Source organism: Sus scrofa, chromosome 13 (assembly GCF_000003025.6).
Source record: "Sus scrofa isolate TJ Tabasco breed Duroc chromosome 13, Sscrofa11.1, whole genome shotgun sequence".
Taxonomy (NCBI): domain Eukaryota; kingdom Metazoa; phylum Chordata; class Mammalia; order Artiodactyla; family Suidae; genus Sus; species Sus scrofa.
The window spans coordinates 15,646,237-15,666,637 of NC_010455.5; the positions used below are offsets into that span (position 1 = coordinate 15,646,237).

The 20,401-nt window shown below is 37.2% G+C and overlaps 1 protein-coding gene and 1 long non-coding RNA gene across 5 annotated transcripts in view; one reads left to right on the forward strand and one right to left on the reverse strand.

Moving 5' to 3' along the window:
- The window catches only part of RBMS3 (RNA binding motif single stranded interacting protein 3), a 1,489,550-nt gene that overhangs the window by 677,316 nt on the left and 791,833 nt on the right, over positions 1 to 20,401 (forward strand). The window lies entirely within an intron of this gene.
- Positions 1 to 20,401, reverse strand: part of LOC106507985 — a 95,791-nt gene that overhangs the window by 30,412 nt on the left and 44,978 nt on the right. For both annotated transcript variants that reach the window (XR_001304442.2, XR_002337780.1), the window contains exon 2: positions 10,701 to 10,781. This is a non-coding gene — a long non-coding RNA (uncharacterized LOC106507985). The remainder of the gene's footprint in view (positions 1 to 10,700; positions 10,782 to 20,401) is intronic.

The following is a 20,401-nucleotide window of genomic DNA, read 5'->3' on the forward strand; positions in this document are numbered from 1 at the left end:
AGTTTCATTATTTGTATGCAGCTGTCCATGTTTTCCAGCAATACTTACTGAAAAGATTGTCTTTTTCCCATTTTATGTTCTCGCCTCCTTTGCTGAAGATTAATTGACCATAGGTGTCTAATATTTTGACTTTGAATATTATTTAATTTTATCGCATTATAGTGTTGGAAACTAACTCTCTTTCTCATACACCCATACAACATCCTCATCATGCTTCTCCCTCTATAGCTATCTTACTATTTGGTTAGATGATTATTCAGTGTTCATATTATTATAGCACATTTGTGCTAAAATTAAAATTTCCCTTTTGCATAATTTTTTAATGCACCCTGAAGTTAACATCTAAGTTTTGTGGCTGTTGGGGTAGTTGTCCTGTTCTAGTCTGGGTGGTTACTCTCTAGACCTGAGGCAAAGTTGGCTTCCTGGGACCTCCTTCCATACCTGTCTCAAAAATTCCCTTCCCCCTCTCTCTGTGTTGAGTCTACTGCCTTCTGGCCCTAATGTCTTTTTTTCATTTTGCTTTATACTCCCTTATGTCATTGGTATCTATCTTCCAGTGGTTTCCTGTCAAGGGGTAGATAGATTAATTTTGCTTCATTTTTGGTTTACATTTGATTGACAATTTGATTGGCTATAGAGTTCCAAGTTAGAAATCCTTTCCCTTAGAAATTTTTTTTTTTTTTTTTTTTTTAGGGCTATACCTGCAGCTTATGGAGGTTCCCAGGCTAGGGGTCGAATCAGAGCTGCTACAGCTGCTGGCCTTTGCCACAGCCATAGCAATGACAGATCCAAGCCATGTCTGTGGCCTACACCACAGCTCATGGCAATGTCAGATCCTTAAACCACCGAGCAAAGCCAGGGATCAAACCGTCCTCATGGATACTAGTCAGATTCATTACCACTGATCAATGACAGGAACATCTTATTTTTCTTAGAATATCGAATGCATTTGTTCATTGTCTTCCACCTTGGAATGTCGCTGTTCAGAAATCAGATTCCATCACATTCCCGGTGTTGTATACCATGATCTGAAATCCTGCAGTGTTGGGGCTTGATGTGGTGTTTTTCATCCATTTGTCTAAGTGCTCAGTGAAGCTTTTAATTAGAAAAATCATGTTTTCATCCTGGGAAAGTTCTTGAATGTACTTTGATAAATTTCCCTCCTGGTAGAGCACTGTAGGCCTTGATAAAGAGTTTGATTTTATTTTGGTTGCAGGACAAAGCTATTAGAAAAATCACAGAAAATGATGTAATAGAGCAAATGCATAAATCATATCATGATACTAGTAATGTTTTCTAGAATATTGAAATTATATTACTGTTAAAATCATCATAGTAAATTTATATGGCAAGTAAAACTTAGTGTTTGAATAGCTATCACAATATCATGGCTTAAAAATCAAAAAGTATAGAAAAGTATTCTATAATGTGTCACATGTTCCTTTCTCCTATTGCCAAGTTTCCAACATCCACCAACATGAGGTGATCATTTTTGTTATGTGTGTGCTTATGTTCTTTATGTAAAAATGAGCAAATAAGATTAAGTAATTTCATTTTCCCTCATTTTTTTCGTGAACTGTGCATAAAATGTCACCTTACTTTAAAAAAGTTAGGTGTCTTTAAAATCTTTATGCATCAACAATTAGAGCTTCTTTATTCTTTTATACAGATGCTTAGTATTCCATTTTATCCACAAAACATAATCTATTTATCTAATCCTCTGTTTATGGACATTGTATTTATTTGTAAATATTTGCTATGAATAAGGAATAGCCTAGTACATATGTCAGTGTGAATTATATAAATATGATATAATGTAAATATCCAAGACTGAAATTGTTAGCTCAAAAGTTTCATGATTTTGTGATTTGGATAAATGTAGGTTAATTTTTTTATATGTTGTCTAACTTATTAGTTAAGATCCTGGATCTGGGAATTCCTGCTGTGGTTCTGATGGTTAAGAATCCGACTGTAGTGGCCCAGGTTGCTACATAGACATGGGTTTGATCTCCAGCCCAGCTCAGTGGATTAAAGGATCTGGTAATTGCTGCACCCATGGCAAAGGTTGAAGGTGCAGCTCAGATTCAATCCTTGGCCCAGGAACTTCCATATGCAATGGGTATGAAGAAAAAGAAAAGAAAGATCCTGGGTTTTAGAATCAAACAGTGGGCTTCACCACTTCTATGTCTATAAAATTGGGAGTTCCATTTACCTCAGGCTGCCCTGGCTAGAGCTAGTTCCATTCAGTTGGAGTTAGAATCCAGTATCAAATGGTCTGTGGATATGGACATTGAGTGGGGAGTTAATTGTTTCAAAAAGTCTATTTTTGAAATGGAAGAGAAAATGTAAAGAGTTTGCGATAATGGATGAAGGACCTCTTTTAAGGTGGGAAAGACAGGAACATATTTAAATTTTGATGGGCATTCTTTGGTTGAGAGGAATTAATTGAGCATATAGAAAACAAGAAGCATACAAGTTACTGAGAAGTCAGAAGATGATAAGGAAGGAACAACAAAGAAATGGACTTAATGGGCTTAAATGATGGGAAGAGCATCCTTGGCAGTAACCTGAGGGCTCATGAAGGTCAAAGAAAAAGGACATTGAAGTATTTATATTTTCAGTAGAAAGTAGCTGAAGGCTTTTTCATCTGGTCACTTCAAGTATTTTTTTTTTTTTTACTTAAATAAAAGGCAGAGCCATATTCAGAAATTAATGGAGAAAGGAGGAGTTGAAGAGCTAAGAATTGGATCTTTGAGAATAGAAAAGTTCGAAGTTTGTTACAGACAATAAGTTGAGTTGCTTAAAGAAATGACCACGATTGCCAGCCAGTGCCATGCCCCCTCTTGAGTTTGGTGATCATGCATTCCCAGTGGAACTCAGCTGTCTTTCTTTGAGACTTCAGCCAATCTCAGCTACTCAGGTGCAGAATGTGTATTATTTTACTTGATTTTCTAGATGAGCAGCAAGTAGCTCACCAAGTGCATTTTTTGAAAATAATGAACTACAGTATATAAGCTGGATAAAAAATGAAGAAAGCAAGGAATTGGGGAAAAGCAGAGGATTCAGGAGGGTGCAGACAGTTTAATAAGCAGATAGGAAAGAAAAGTTATAATACTAGTTGTTTTCAGTATTACATAGGATAATGAGCACACATCACGTAGCATCACCCCTAGTAAATACATAGTACACAGTGCTCAGGAACTGTTAGCTGCTGTCATCATTATGAACAGAATTGCGTCCTACATTTATCCAACCTAACATTTCTTTTAGTCCGAAGAGTACAAGAATGTGTAAATGGAGAAAGTAGGAGAGCCTTCAGGCCAGCTGGTTATTTCAAGGCTATAAAATCAATCCACTTTTTTGAATCTGACAAGCCAATGTGGCAGTTCATTTGTGTTTTCCCTCTTTTCTATGGCAAACATGTTGCACTGGCTTTGAGAGTGATAAAAGTAAAGACCAATAAACTTTGACCTGGTCAAATCATGCATCTCTGTGATAGCTTTAAGAAGCTGCCACTAATTGAATATTGGATTTAAAGCAGGCATGATTCCCTTCCTCTCTCTTCCTGTCTTTGATAAGGTTGGGTTGTGGAATTGGACCTTGGAAAGGTGGGAGAGAGTGGACACATCAGGTCATTTGATGTTCCCAGAACCAGGATGTATACTGATCAGTTTGGCTTATGTAACCCTCTTGTACTTCTGCTGTTCCAAGACAATGTGGCTCTGAGCATCCATGAGCAGGCTGTACTGCTGGGATTCTGTTGTTTACTGGAGAAGAATTAGAGGGGGTGGGAGAACAAATACACACAGCTAAAATCAAACAATGAAAACAACACAATGGAAATCATCTAATGTATGATCTATATGAATGTGAAAGCTTGGAAGAGAGCAGAATTTTTAGTAGTTCTGGATGACAGATTAAAATAATTCAGAGTGATTTGTTGTAAAGGATACGACAGGTCAGCACATTTGCATCTCATTTGAATTCAACAAGGATCAGAAGAAAAGGTGTAGGCAGAATCTCTTTGGTTAGCTCTGCATGTCTTTTACTGGCAGCATGAAAAATAAAACTCTTAAGCTGTACATGGGTTATAGAACTTCAACTGGACTGCTGCTACATGATCTAAGCTTTCAGTGGTCCTACTTATCTTCCCTGTTGATCCTTATTTATTTTGTTTTTGTTCTTTAATGCCTGTCTCCCCCATTAGAGGGCATGGCCTGTGTTTGTTTTCTCTCCAGTTCCTAGAATAGTACCTGGAATATATTATTAGGTCCTCAATAAATATTAATTGAATGAATTAATTAATGCGCGAGTGATAGATGTCTAAATTGTGCTTTCACCACATAAGTAGATTCTATTTTTTTCCAGAAGATATTTTATTGAAACTATGTATGAGCACATGCTATATTTGAATCAATTTCACAGAGCATCATTTGAAGATTTAGTGGGTAGCTCCAAGGTGTGGGGGGCCCAGGACTTGAACTGCTGTGGCAGAGTGTAGGATACCTACTGCCAGAGACTGTGTCAGCCAACACCATGGCATGTCATGGACGGAGTTGTGCCTACTGAATCACAGTGTAGGCTGACACTTTGCTGGCAAAGCTGCCCAGTAAAAGAATTTGGTGGGAAAATATTCCAATAGCGATCAAGAAAAATTTTCCATTAATTGAATGTGAGCTAGGAGACCACCTGGGTTTTTTCTTTAAATAAAGAACTGATGGCTAATTGTGCTTTCAGTCATCAAGGTTACGCAGTATACACACCTCTTTAAGAGCATTATAAACAGCGGGGCTTAGAAAGAAGAGCCTCTTGACTCTTTTTTCCTCATAGTTCTTTTCCTTTCTCTGGTGAGTTCTTGACTGAAAAATATGACATCCTGATTTCCCAACATGAGAAGCAAATGTATTTCTGGATCTTGTTTTTTGCTTATGTATGAGGAGACTTGCTATTACACACAGAGGGTAGTTTTTTATGTATTATTCTTTTGGAAACTCTGAGTAATCCATCCTCATAAATGACTTGAAAAATCCAATAAAAATGGGAGAGGAATGCAGGATAATGCTTACTTTTCAAGTGGAGATGAAATGTTTTGATTACACAGGGTTGCCTTTCTCTGTTAAGAATACTTTGTCCTTTATCCTTGCACCTGACCTTCTGTTTGCAATGATCCTGGCATGCATGGTGTCAGGGAAGGGTCCAGATAAGGGGGAGAGCAGATCAGATAGTTCTTGTCTAACACACAACATTTCCGCCATTATCCTTATCTTTATACTGTGCTGCTGTTACTATACCTTTTCCTGTTTTCAAAACCAACCTGCAACTGTGTAGCTCTTATACTGCAATGATACATTTTAATAGCAGGATTCACAGACAAGTCTAAAAATCTATTTATGCGTATTCCATTAATTAAAGAGTGGAATAGTTTTCATTGAATTGCCTGAGTAAATTTCCAAGATGTAAAGTGATTTGTAGGGACGCTTGCCCTCATTATCTTATTTAAGGTGACTTTCAAAGTCTCTCTTACTGTACTTCGTATTTATGTCCCTTCTTTATCTTTCCGAACTCCCTAGAATACATTTTGTAAAGTTTACTCCTAGAATTGCTGGAAGAGTTTTTTTAATAACACTGCTTCTGTTTTTAGGAGAATAATTTTCCTAGCTGATTTGTTATATTTGTGTGTTTGAACAAATTCATAGAAAGGCTAAGTCTTGAAAAATGAATAATCATTTCTTTTCAAAATTTTTTCTTAAGGTGTAGTCTTCATGCAGTTAAAATCACCCTTTTTAGTGTTCGTTTCTGTGAGTTTTGACAAATGTACAAGGTCACTTAACCGTCATCACCCCCAGATTTTCCATGTTCCTCTGGACTCAGCCCTTCTGCCTACTTCAGTCCCTCACAACAACTGATTGTTTTTTCTGTTTAGTTGTGTCTTTTATAGAATCTTATGCAAATGAAATCACACAATATATATGTAGCATTTTAAATGTTTTTTTCGTTTACTGTAAAGTATTCAAAACGTATCCATGTGAATGCATGTACCTTTTTATTTTTTATTTTTATTATTGCTTGTACCTTTTTATTGCTCAGTAATATTCTACAGTATAGATATAACACTATTTTTTTGTTTGTTTGTTTTAAAAAATCCATTTCCCAGTGGAGGAATTTTGGACTGTTGCCAATTTTTTGCAATTTTGAGTGAGGCTGCTATAATAAACATGTTTGTACAGGTTCTTTTGTAAACCTAATTTTTTATTGCCTTTGTATAAATGCCTGGGAATAGGATTGCTCAATCATATGGTCAAGGGTATATTTAACTTTGTAGGAAACTGCCAAGCAGTTTTTCATGGTAGCTGTACCATTCTGTGTTTTCACTAGCAAATATATAAAATTTCCAAGTGCCCTGCGTGTACACCAATAATTTTTATTTTATGTGTCTTTCTTTTCTTTTTATTGTCCCCCATTATAATATAGTAATGGTATTATACTATGGGGTTTTTTGAATTAATGTTTCCTAATGACTCATGATGTTGAGCAAGCAGAGTGCTTTTTGCCTTCCACTTGTCTTCCTTGGTGAAGTGTCTGTTCAGATTGTTTGTCTGTTATTTACTATTATCAAGTTTTCAGAATTCCTCATACATTCTGAGTACAAGGCCATTGGTAGATTTTTCATTTGTTAATATTTTCTCTCAAACTGTGTATGACTTGTCTTTTCATTCTTTTCATAGTATCTTTCAGAAAGTAAAACTTCTTACTTTTGATGATGCCCAATTTATCAATTTTTTCTTTTATGTGTCATGTTATTATATCTGAGAAATTTTGCCACATGGATTTTTTCCTATGTTTTTCTTTTTTTCATTGTTGTTTGACTGAGATATATTTGGCAATGAAGAACCATAAATATTTAAGGCATACAGTTTGGTGATTTGATATACATTTACTAATTTTGTGGATTTAGGTTTTACATTTGCAGTTAATTTTCATATAAAGTCCAAGATAAAGGTTAAGAATCATTTTCTGTATGTTTATAACCAATTGTTTCCATGTCATTTATTGAAAAGACTATCCTTTCTCCATTTATTTGCGTTTTTACCTTGTCAAGAATCAGTTGACTATATATGTGTGGGCTTATTTCTGGACTTTCTATTATGCTACATTAATCTATATATTTTTTCCGTTATTCAATACCACATTGTCTTATTTGTTGTAACATTATAGTAAGTCTTGATATCCTACAGTGTGCGTCATCAAACTTTGTTATTTTGCCACAATTTTTTTGCTTTTATAATTCCCTTGTATTTTCATTGTTGTTGTTGTTTATTTTAAAATATTTTGACTGTGCCCATGGCATGTGTAAGTTCCCGGACCAGGGGATCAAACCTGTGCCACAGCAGCAACCCAAGCTGCTGCAGTGACAGTGCTAGATCCTTAACTCGCTGCTTCTAGAGAACTTTGTCATATACGTTTTAGAATCAGCTTGTTACTTTCTACTTTAAAATCCTGCTGGGATTTTTAATTAAACCTACATTGAACTATAGATCAGTTTGGTATAAAAATGTCATCTAAATAATGTAGAGTCTTATAATCCACAAACATGGTACATCTTTCCATTTATTTAGTTTTCTTTTTTTTTTTTTCTTTTTTTAATGGGCATACCCATGGCTATGGAAATTCCTGGGCCAGGAATTAAATGAATCCAAGCCACAATTGTGACCTATGCCACAGCTGCAGCAGCCTGGATCCTTAACTCATGGTGCCAGGCAGGGATCAAATCCTAACCTCTGTAGTGACCTGAGCCACAAAGTCAGATTCTTAACCCGCTGTACCACAGTGGAAATTCCGTAGATCTTTTTTGATTTTTTTATCAGTGTAGGATGACTAATCAGCTTTAATTATCTAATTGTGGCTTCATTTTTCTTATTTCTACATTAAAAAATTTTTTGGACCAACATCACAGGAATAAATCTGGTTTTCCAGGATTAAATATGAGTAGCTACCATGGATTTGGTTTTTGAGAATGCAGTAGATAGTTAGCTTTTTGGGGCTACCAGTTATGCTTTCATCCTCTTAGTCCATTCTAGTATTTAATGCGTAATGCCAAATATTTCAGTCTCTAGAAAACTAACTAATCAACAGTATGCTCTGACATAGGCAGTGATCTGGATGATTGTCATGTCATTTTCCAGGTATATAGGACGTGAAGCCTGTGAAATCTGATGGATAGTTCTTCTCATGAATTTCACTTGAAAGAACTGCAATGATTGTTTTTATGAAAAAAAAGATTTCATTTTATTTTAATAAATAAGAAGTACATATTCACACCTTCTTTAATAGCCGTCTGATGTATTACAGGGTAACGATTTAGTTATCATTAAATGTATAGATTGTGTTACAGCAACCAACCCACAATTTCCATGGCTTCATATAGGATCCATGCCTTAGAATAGCTCCAATACAGAAATTTAAACTCATAAATTCTTACATCATCACATCTTAACAACTTAACTCTTGCCAACAAACATGTGAGAAGGCATTTCAAATATCATTGCAATCCTCTTCTACAAAAAATATTGATGATCACCTCTCATCAGATTGGAATAAACAAACCCCCCCCCAAAAAAAAAAACAAAAAAGTAAAGGGACTTAAACCTGAAACCAATCTGAGATTTATTACAGTTCCTTCATTTCACAAATAAAGAAATTAAACCCTGAGTAAAATAACTTGCCCAAAGTCCCACAGCTAGTTAACAGAGCCATAATTAAAACTCCTGTCTCTTGGTCCCAAATTCTTTCCCTTTAATATTCCTTTAGTGTTAAGATGGCATGCGGGATGCTTGATTTCTTATAAAAGAATGAATAAATGCATAGTGTCACACACTTATATAAGCAATCTTTTGCTTTTTCTTTGCCTGTTATTTCCCGTCAATGATCTCTTAGTTTAATTGACCTTGGGGTTACTGTAAAATGTTGATATGAAACATAGCTCACATAGGGTATACCTATGGAGGTCATTCAGAAAGGCTTACCAAGGTTAATTTGGACATGACAGTAAATAGGTATGCAGAATCTTATCTGTCATGTTCCCATTCTGTGGCCTCCTATAAACAACATCATACATTAAAGATAGTTATTTGGTGTTTATGAATGCAATAATTTAAATTTTATCAAATTACATCCTGAATATAATACAGGCTGTTCCTGGAAAGCTACCTATAATTTTATATATGCTTTTCCTATATCTTTCACACTAGCCATCTCCGAACTATTCCCTTGAAGCACTATTATCATGAGGTTTTAGTTGGTGTTTTATGGGAAAAAAATGGGTTTATTATCAATACATTTGAAAAATTTTCAGATCAAGGACAAAATACACAGAACCATTATAGATGACTTCTCAGAAACCTTAATTGTCTGATAGTCTAGCAGGCTGCATGCATTCTTGTGACTTAGGCTATAATAATAAAAAATGGTTTTGGACTTCATGGTGTTTATACCCTGCTTGGGGAAGGCAGACAATCAAAAATAAACAAGGAAGTAAAATACATGTTGAATTAGAAAGTGCTAGGTGCTTAGAAAAAGTAGAACAAGGAAAGGAGATTGGAGGAGGACGAAGGAGGGTGTAGGCTTGAGTACCCCTGGTGAGGATGGGTCTCTTTGAAAATGAGACAATGATCAAGAATGGGTGGTCCCAGAGGGGAGGGGTGGGTGAGCAAAGAGGTGAAGGATTAGAGGTACAGACTTAACAACGTCATGGGAATGTGCTATACAGCACGGGGAATATGGTCAATAATGTTGCCATAACTGTGATGATGACAGACGGTAACTAGATGTACTGTGATCATTTCATAATGTATAAAAGTATAGAATCACTATGTTGTACACCTGAAACTAATATGATATTATACACCAATTATAATTCAACTTTAAAAAAAAAGACTCGAGGGAGGTTGGGACATTTGTCATGAGAACAAAAGGGAGGAATATTCCAGACAAAAACAGCCAGTGCAAAGGCCCTGACGTACCTTGGGTATTTGAAAAGCAACAAGAAGACCTTGTGGATGAAGAGTATGAAGGTGATGTGAAGAGGTGGGGGAGGCAGGGATGTCGTTATGGTCAGAGAGATGATTGGCTGGGGCATTGTATGCCATTAGAAGCACGTTGGCTTTACTCTGAATGAAGTAGGGAATCAATAGAGATATTTTTTTAAGTTGTATATTCTAACTTTATTTTAGAAGGTCCCTTTGGTTGCTCTCTGGGAAAACAGATTTTAGGGACAAGTACAGAAACAGGGTGACCATTTGAGGTTAATATACAATCTGGATGGAGAGGAGGGTGGATCCATTTAAAACCGCAGCAGTAGAGACAGTGGCAAGTGGTCAGATTGTGGACATTTGTGATGACAGTGGTGGCAAGATTTCTTGGCAGCTTGGATGTGTGAAAAAAATAAGTGTTGAAGATGACGTCCAAATCTACGACCTAAGCAACTGGAAAGATGGAGTCACTATTTACAGTAATGGGCAAGATTTGGGGTGGAACAAGTGTTTGAGAAAAGAGCAGGAGTTCAGTTTTAGATATGGTAAGTTGCAAATGTCTATTAAACATCTAAGTGTAGTTATCAAGACAAAGGTGGGTATGACAGCTATTGTTTTATGAGTGTAAAATCTTGAACCAGCTTGTGCAACTTGACTGCCTTTGTAACTTACCTTCTGTTACTTTGAAAATGCTATTTCACTCTTTGTGCTTCTAATTCCAATCTTTAAAATGATGATAACATTGTCTACCTCCTGCAAAAAAAAAAAAAAAAAATGCTAGAGAGGGAGGGGAGAAAGAAGAACCCTCCTACACTGTCATGGGAATGTAAATCAGTACAACCACTATGGAGAAAAGTATGGATGCTCCTCAAAAAACTAAAAATAGAATGACCATATGATCCAGCTATTCCACTCTTGGGTATATATCCAGAAAAAGAATGAAAACTAATTTGAAAAGCTACATGAAACCCTACATTCTTACAGTACTATTTACAATAACCAAGACATGGAAACAACCTAAATGTCCATCGACAGATGAATGGATAAAGAAAATGTGTGTGTGTCTATCTATCTATCTAATCTGTCTATAATGTGTGTATGCATATATTATATATATATACACACAACACATACACACACACAAAGGAATATTACTCAGCTATAAAAAAGAATGAAAGAATGCCATTTGCAGCAATATGGATGGACCTAGAGATTATCATAGTAAGTGAGTAAGGTAGACAAAGACAAACATCATATAAGATCACTTGTATGTGGAATGTAAAATATGATATAAATGAACTCCCACCAAACAGAAACAGACTCACATATAGAGAACAGACTTGTGGTTGCCAAGGGGAACAGGGCAAGGAGAAAGGAAGGATTGGGATTTGAGATTAGCAGATGCAAACTAGAATATTTATATAAAATGGAGCAATAACAAGGTCCTACTGTATAGCACAAGGAAGTATATTCAATATCTTGTAATAAACCATAATGGAAAAAATATGAAAAATAAAAAAATATTGCCTACCTCATAGGGTTGTTCAAATTAGTAGATGACTATATATACATTATAGACATATATGTGTAACTAAATATTTAGCTGTCATCATCCATATATAAATGACCATGTATATTAATCATTGCCATTTGAGCCTAGAATTTGTGGGAGAGGTCTGAGCTGTAAATTGAAGATATAAAAGTCATCAGTTTATAGATGTTATTTAAAGCCATAGGACTGAATCTTACACCAAGGACATATGTGGATATAGATATTGTAAATAGTGTATCCTTCACTTTCCAAACTTTCTTAGTCCAAGACTAAGCATGTTTTTCATCTAGTATTTTATGAAAGAATGTTATAAAAGACCCTGAGTAGGAGTTCCCATCGTGGCTCAGTGGTTAATGAATCCGACTAGGGACCATGAGGTTGCGGGGTTCTATCCCTGGCCTTGCTCAGTGGGTTAAGGATCCAGCGTTGCCATGAGCTGTGGTGCAGGTTGCAGAGGGCTTGGATCCCGCGTTGCTGTGGCTGTGATGTAGGCCAGCAGCTGTAACTCTGATTAGACCCCTAGCCTGGAACCTCCATATGCCACACGACTGGCTCCAGAAAAGGCAAAAAGACAAAAAAAAAAAAAAAAGACCTGAATAGATGCTCAGTGAAAACTATTGGTTTAGAAAATAATATTTCAAAAATGTTGGGAAGAAATATTACAATTTTCCTTAGAAATGGAGTTAACACCTCTTCAAAAGAAAGACTAGAGGTGAATATGTGCGGAGGAAAAGGCAGTGGGTAATAGTTATGGATTCACATTCACATCCATTGATATATGTAGCTGCTTAGTAAATATACCAATTTTCTCATTATTCCTATTTGTCACAAATGCACTCAGCACACAAAGTTGCATACTGTCTCCAACAATGGGAAACTATGCAAGTGAGTTTTGTATTATGTGCAATTACAAGCTGTTTTCTTACTGGTCACTGGCCAGATGCTTAGATGTTTTTTGGAAGGTAGCAGAGATGAAAAGCAGGTCAAATGTGCAATCCAGGTGCCATCTTAAGCTGTTCCTTTCCTTGTTGAACCTTTCCCACCAGCCATTTTCTGGAGTCTCCCAAGTTTTTCCCAGGCATGAGAAATTCTCGTCTTTGTGCATGGTGTACAATTGACCCATGGTGAGCAGGTTATGGCTGGAATCATTTCTCTGGTCTTGGTAGATAGTTTTGCAGTGCTCCTTTCATGCACTCACATCTGTTCTTACTTGTGGCCAGATAATAGGTTGGCTCTGGCTAAGGGTTTGGCCACTGACCACAGCCCTGGATGAAACTGACTGACTTCTGTAAGTCTCCATCAAGCTTGCATATTCTTGTCAGAATGATGTTCCACCAGTGCAGTGCTTGGGATAACACTGATTCTTTGTGGAATCCTGGGTTTTTCCATAAGAATACTTATTAAATTGGTAAGAGATAATTAACCCTACAGTCATTTGATAAAATTTACATAGATGAATATTTTTTTAGTTCTTGATTTTTCTCTTATTTGAAGAAAGTGAAATTCCCTATGATCATCTCAATAGGTTGGACCCAACATTTTCGAAGCGGTCCTCATGTTCAAGAGAGACAGAAAAGCCCAACTCTCCAGGGTCCACCAGCCTCGTTTGGCAGGTGGTTCGACAACAAGCTGATTTATACCCTTTTCATGGTCTTCCATGTGGCCTCTATTTTTTTAATTAATTTTTAATTGAGGTGTAATGGGTATGCAACATTATATTAGTTTCAGAAATACAGCATAATGATTCAATATTTGTGTATATTGTGAAATGATCATCACAATAAGGCTGATTAACATCTGTCACTACACATGGTTAGGGAATCTGGCCCCCCCCCACCTTGGGATGAGTATTTTTAAGATTTACTCTCTTAGCGACTTTCCAATATGCAACACAGTGTCATTAACTATGGTCCCCATTTTGCCCACCTTTTACCTGCCCCTCCCCAAACACTGATCTCTGCTCTATATGTATGAACTTGGTTTTCTGAGATCATGTAGTATGTGCCTTTGTCTGACTTATTTCACTCAGTATCAGGTCCTCAGGGTCCATTGTTATTGTTTCAGATGGCAATCGTTCTTTTCTTTTAATGGCTGAATTATGTATACATACATACCACAGTTTCTTTATCCATTCATCCATCGATGGACACTGAGATTGCTTCCGTATCTTGTATTTTTTGGTGAATAATGTTGTAGTGAACATGGGGTGCATATATATTTTTGAGTTAGTGTTTTTGTTTTCTTCAAATAAATATCTAGAAATAGAATTGTTGAATCATATGGGAGTTCTATTTTAAATTTTTTGAGAAACTCCCATACTCTTTTCCGTACTGGCTGTACCAATGTACATTCCCACCTACAGTTTACAAGGGTTTCCTTTTCTCCACGTCTTCACTTACACTTGCGATTTCTTGTCTTTTTGATAATAGCCATTCTAAAAGTACAAAGTGATAGATCATTGTGGTTTTGACGTCCATTTCCCTGATTATTTGTTACACTAAGCATCTTTTCATGTTGTCCTCCTAACAAAAATGTCTATTCAAATCTTCTGGCCATTTTTTAATCCAATTTTTTTTGCTTGCTATTGAGTTATATGCATTCTTTACATATTTGGAATATCAACTCCTTATCAGATATATGATTTGAAAATATTTTCTCCCATTCAATAGGCTGCTTTTTATTTTATCGCTGGCTTCCTTTGTTGTGCAAAAGCATTTTGGTTTAATGTAGTCTTACTTGTTTATTTTTGCCTTTGTTACCTTTGCTTTTGATGTCAAATCCAAAAAAAATAAATTGCCAAGATTTATGGAAAGAAGTTCATGGCCTGTGTTTTCTTCTAGGAGTTATATAGTTTCAGGTCTTAATGTTCAAGTCTTTCATCTATTTTGAGCTAATTCTTGTTCATGGTGTAAGACAGTGGTCTTGTCTCATTCTTTGCTGTCCAGTTTTCCCAGGACCGATTATTGATGGAACTGTCCTTTCCCCATTTTTATTATTGCCTTCTTTGTCAAAATTTTTAAGGTATTACTTATTCTTCTCTCTACCAACATTTTACTAAGCCTTTTTTATTCATTATTTTACCTAACTCTCAGAGAATGCTATATTTTCCTAATGAATCTTTTTTCCTTGTGACGCAACTAATTACCTCAAAGGTTAATTGTGTTTCATGGTATAACATAGGATCAGCACACTTTCAATGTCCTTGTCCTTTTATCCAGGCTTATAACAACTCCTTCGACTTGGTGTTTTAAATCAGGAATCCAGAGATATTGCATTCAGTCAAGCTGGCATTTTTAATGACTGGTTTTTGATGATTTTTAAGTCACTTGTGGACATATTATGAAACATCTGTGGACAGCATTCTTTCATCAGATGGACTTTCCCAGCTGGAAGTGTCTTGCTGATGTTTTCATGTATCTGCTGTAAATCAATCTCTATTTTCATGAGGGTCCCTGAGGTTTTGACTTCCCTGTTCATTCTGTTAGGAAGATAAGAGGCTGCAGATTTTAAGTTTAGGGGTCTTTCACCATTGAGGAGGGCTTTCTTTGTTGAGTAATGTTTGGCTTTGATCTGCACGCACAAACAAGTGCACATGCATGCACACATATGTCTGTACGTACATGCATGGGTACACCCACCTTACCACCACCCCCATCCAGATATTGCACAATTCTATCTCCCCCAGGAAGTTCCCTCATCCCTTCTCTAGGCCAAAGTGAATGTTCTCCTACCCTCAGTCTCTACATATACACACATTCACTCTTAGAGGTAACCAAATCTTCTCACTTATATCACCATATATTAGTTTTCCATGTTGTACTTTGTGAAAGCGGAGTTATGTGGAATGTTCCTGAGGGACTGATTGTTCTTTTTTTCCTGCCGACCCATGGCATATGAGTTCCTGGGCCAAGGATCGGATCCAAGCCATAGTGACAACCTAAGCTGCAGCTGTTGCAACACTGGATCCTTACTTAACTCCCTGTGCCAGGCTTGGGATCGAACCTGCCTTCCAGCACTCCCAAGACATTGCTGATCCTGTTGTACCACAGTGGGAAATCTGGGGGTCTGACTTTTTTCACTCGATGTGTTTTTGAAAATCATCCTTGTTTTCTTTCATTTATTATTTGTTTGCTCTTCATTTTCATAGCTTTGTAATAGTTCATTGTCTGAATATCTTCCAATATGTTTATCCATTTTTCTGTTGATGGATACTTGGATTCAAGTCGCTAAAAACATGCTTGTCCAACTCTCTGTGTGGACATAGGCAGTCATTTTCCTTGAGTGTGTACCTGTGAATGGAATTATTGAGTCATAGGGTCAGGCTGATACTTTCAAAGCTGGAATGCTGTTCAGAATGAAGGACAGCAAAGCAAATGAAGCAAATAGTGTTTAGGATTGGAGAAAGGAATTAGAGTTATTCAGTCTAGAAGATAGAGCCAAACAGTGATTTCCTAATTCTCTTGAAGTATATAAAGGGTAATTTTAAGGAAGAAAGGAATATACTATCAATGTATACAGAGTACAAGAAGAGAGAAAATGGGATTAAATTTCATCAAAAGAGTGTTTAGGCAGAGTATTACCATAATTAACATAGAAATAGCTTCCTGTCCCCAGGGAGTCTTCAAAATAAATTCTTTCTCCTAGGGTAAAGATACATAGAAGGGAGACAAACTCTTCCTGCAATCTCCTGACTCCTTATTCTTGATTTGTTTTCTGGAAGAAACAGCTTTCTTCTAATGAGTCTTATGGGTAGGGTGACCTTTTTTTTTTTTTTTTTTTTTTTTTTTTTTTTTTTAAGTCCGTAAAGTCAGTAAAATGCTAGACTGAATAGTTTGCCAGAACAAAGGCTTAAGTCTGGACCTTCTGAATGCACATGACAAAAATGAAGCTGGTTCTGCATTCAGTATGACAGAGCAACTTGTGTTGGACCAACCTTTCTACAGATAACATGCATAGACTTTGGGCAAAAAGCACTGGATAGAGACCCAAAGCAGGGGAATTGGGGAGGGAGAGTCCACACTTAGGGGAAGGGAATGGCTCTGGGTGGGTTTGCCATGTTCTTGCCTTCTAGCCAGAGAAAAGTCTGTGCTATGAACTATGTAAGGTACCTAAAATTCCCTAAATCATTTTGGCTTCTCTTTGGAACAGAGACTTAAAATCTTACAGTTTTATGAGTGACTACTTTCATTTCTCTGCAAAACTCATGTAAACCCAGGTCTTAGTCTCCTTTTTTTTTGTTTTTCTGTATCTGGCTACACTAAGATAAGAAGCCAACACATATTCCCTCAATCAGGCTGAACCAGAGCCTCTGTTAGCATATGTGACGTCATTGCAAGAATTAGAAAACACTTTTCTTCTTGTGGAAAGAAACCTGTCTAGAGAATCATTGGCAAGGCAACTACTAAACTATGCCTAGAGCCACTGCATAGCACAACTTCAGAGGTGCTGTTGTCATAGTAGACTTTGTGAAGTTCTGCCAGGCATCATCTGTTTAGCCTTTGGGTGTTACCATCAGGAGGTTCCTCCTTTTGGGGAGTTCACTGACTCAGGCTAGAGCCCCTGGCTTGGTGACCTGCATTTCAGGAGCATCTTGTGCATTGTGATCCACATGGATGTAAGTGGCAGCCTTGTGCCTCCTTATTCTTTCATGACTGAGGCAATTTCCTACTAAATTAATACGTTTATGCCACCTTAACCTCAAAATATTCTTCTTTTAATTGAAGTATAGTTGATTCACAATGTAGTGTTAGTTTCAGGTATACAGCAAAGTGATTCAGTTTTATATACATATATATTTTTTTTCTCTTTTTCAGATTATTTTTCTATGATAGGCCATTACAAGATATTCCATTATAGGTCCCTGTACTATACAGTAGGTCCTTGTCATTTACCTATTTTATATACAGTAGCATGTATCTGTTAATTCCAAATTCCTAATTTATCCCTTCTTCTTTGGTAATCACAAGTCTCTTTTCTATATCTGCAAGTCTGTTTGTTTTGTAAATAAGTTCATTGGTGTCACATATAAGCTTTCACAAATAAGTGATCTCATATGATATTTGTCTTTCTCTGTTTGACTTACTTAGTATGATCATCTTTAGGTCCATTCACAAAATATCAGTTTTGGGCCGTTGTTTGGTGGTCCTTTCCTGCTAATTTCTGGACTGAGAGGAAAACTCTAAGAATCTCCCTGACGGCAAAGTTAGTACTCAAGGGCATAAAAATTTGAAGCATATTTCAAAGGCTACTTGTGTAGAGACTCTTTGTAGTACAGTTGAAGTCCTAACACCAATTCTAATGATTCAATAAGCCATCCTCATTTTGGAAAATGGTTTTATCTAAATTCCACGTTGAAAGAAGGTGTTTACTTTATCTGGAAATTCAGCTAATTTTCTATCTGCACATGCCCTTTATAAGAAAAAGTTAGGTTGTACTGTCAGGATTTCAAGGATGAGCATCATCTTTTTGGTCATGAGAATCAGGGCAGGAGTTCACTTTGGTCAGTCTTCCAAGGAAATGGTGAGTCGTGTATTAGTTTTCCATGGCTGCCATAACAAATTGCCACAACCCCAATGGCTTAAAGCAACACAAATTTTATAGGTCAGACATCTGATAAGCATCTCACCAGGCTGAAATCAAGGAATTGGCAGGGCTGCATTCCTTCCTGGAAGCTCCATTTCCTGCTCATTTGAGTTGTTGGCAGAATTCAGTTCCCTGCCTTTAGTTGTAGGACCTGTTTTCTTGTTGACTCAGCTGAGAGCTGCTCCTACCTTCTAGAAATCTCCACGTTCCTTGGCTCTTGTTCCCCTGCTTCCATCTTCAAAGCCAGCGATGGCAAATGGAGTCCTTCTCAAGTTCTGTATGCAGCTCTTTGCAGGAAACCATCCTCAGCAGGAAGCTCCTTTCCTTGTCACTTTAACCAAGAAGTATTGCAACTGGAGTTCCCATCGTGGCGCAGTGGTTAACGAATCCGACTAGGAACCATGAGGTCGCGGGTTCGGTCCCTGCCCTTGCTCAGTGGGCTAAGGATCTGGCGTTGCCGTGAGCTGTGGTGTAGGTTGCAGACGCGGCTCGGATCCCACGTTGCTGTGGCTGTGGTGTAGGCCTGTGGCTACAGCTCCGATTCAACCCCTAGCCTAGGAACCTCCATATGCCGCGGGAGCGGCCCAAGAAATAGCAGCAACAACAACAACAACAAAAGACAAAAAGGCAAAAAAAAAAAAAAAAAAACGAAGTATTGCAACTAACCAGCCACCCCCACGCTCTACTCTTCTCCAGCCCAAGCACACCTTTCAAATCTTTTGATCACACAATACCTTGACTAATGTCTTGGTTCTTTCCATAGATCAAAGAAGTAGAAATGAGGAATAAGTAATTCACAGATGACCAGATTATCTTCCCAGCTTCCTCTTCATTAATCTCCCTAACAAGCGGTGTGAACAAGATAGCATCTAAAGAAAGATCACAAGAGGTTGACAGGACTGCACATAGTGAGGGATGGCCATGCCTCTGACCCCCTATCTCCATGGCGAACTTCGATTACTTCCTTCTTCCCTTGATTGCTTGATTGATTGATTGATCGTTTGCTTTAGAGGCCTGCACCAGCAAAGTATGAAAGTTCCCAGGCTAGAGGGGTTGAATCAAAGTTACAGCTGCCAGCCTATACTACAGACACAGCAACTCGGATCCAAGCGAAATCTTCAGTCTACAGCACAGCTCACAACAATGCCGGATCCTTAACCACTGGGAACTCCTCCCTCCTTACCTTTAAAACATTCATGGCTGAGCAGAATCTTCAGAGGTGGGTTTTTGGGGATGCCAAGTCCACTATCTCCTCAGATTGCCAGCATTCTGATTAAAGTCCCCTTTCCTTTTCCTGACATATGTGAGTATGTAATCGATTTTTTAAGCACAGAGCAGTGGGACCAGATTCATTCTGTAACAGCCTTTCTCCCTGACTCCCTCTTTCTCTCCTCTTCCACTCTTAAAGGCTCCTGTGATTAGACTGGGCACACCTGGGTCATCTATTGTAATTTCCCCCATCTCTAGCTTCTTAACATTACTACATCTGCAAATTTTTCACCTTTGTCATGTAATGTAACATGTTCACTGATTCCTAGACTTAGGATCTGGATGTATTAGCAGGTGGTAACTCTAGACCTATCACACCCTTCAGACATTCTGCCCTAATTGCATTCTTAGCTTAATTTATTTAGTAAACATTTAATGAACCCTTCATTTGCAACAAAAGATGTAGAGGTGGATGACTTATGACTGCTTCCTAGGTGCTGTTCACTGTAGAAGTAGTCATATTTACAGATACATACTGAATTCATTGTAAATGTCGATATTCCCAGCCAGCTCCTTAAAAATGGAGGCAATGGCTTTCATCACAGATTCCCAGTGCAAGACCTTTTATGTCATACCTAATAAGCACTCATCAAATATTGCTGCATTTATTAATTCTAAAAATGTCAGTTAAGCATCGACTTAATGCCAAATATAGTTTTAGATGTTTAGTAGACATTAGTGAAAAAGATAAAAAGAATCTATACCCTTGTGGAGCTTACATCCTAGGGGGCATTAATATTTTAGCAGGGGCACTTTCATCCTATTGCTAACTGATGAAATGAACACACAAACAAGTGAGTCTGAGTAAGTAGATTAGCAATAGATTATCAGAAATTTTGAATGCGATGTTAGGATGTTTGTATCTTTTTTTCTAGTTAATGAGAAAACAGGAAATGTTCTTAAGCAGAAGTGAATTGACAAGAGCTGTTTTTTAGAAACACCTGATTAGAAGATGGATCTGAGGAAAAGA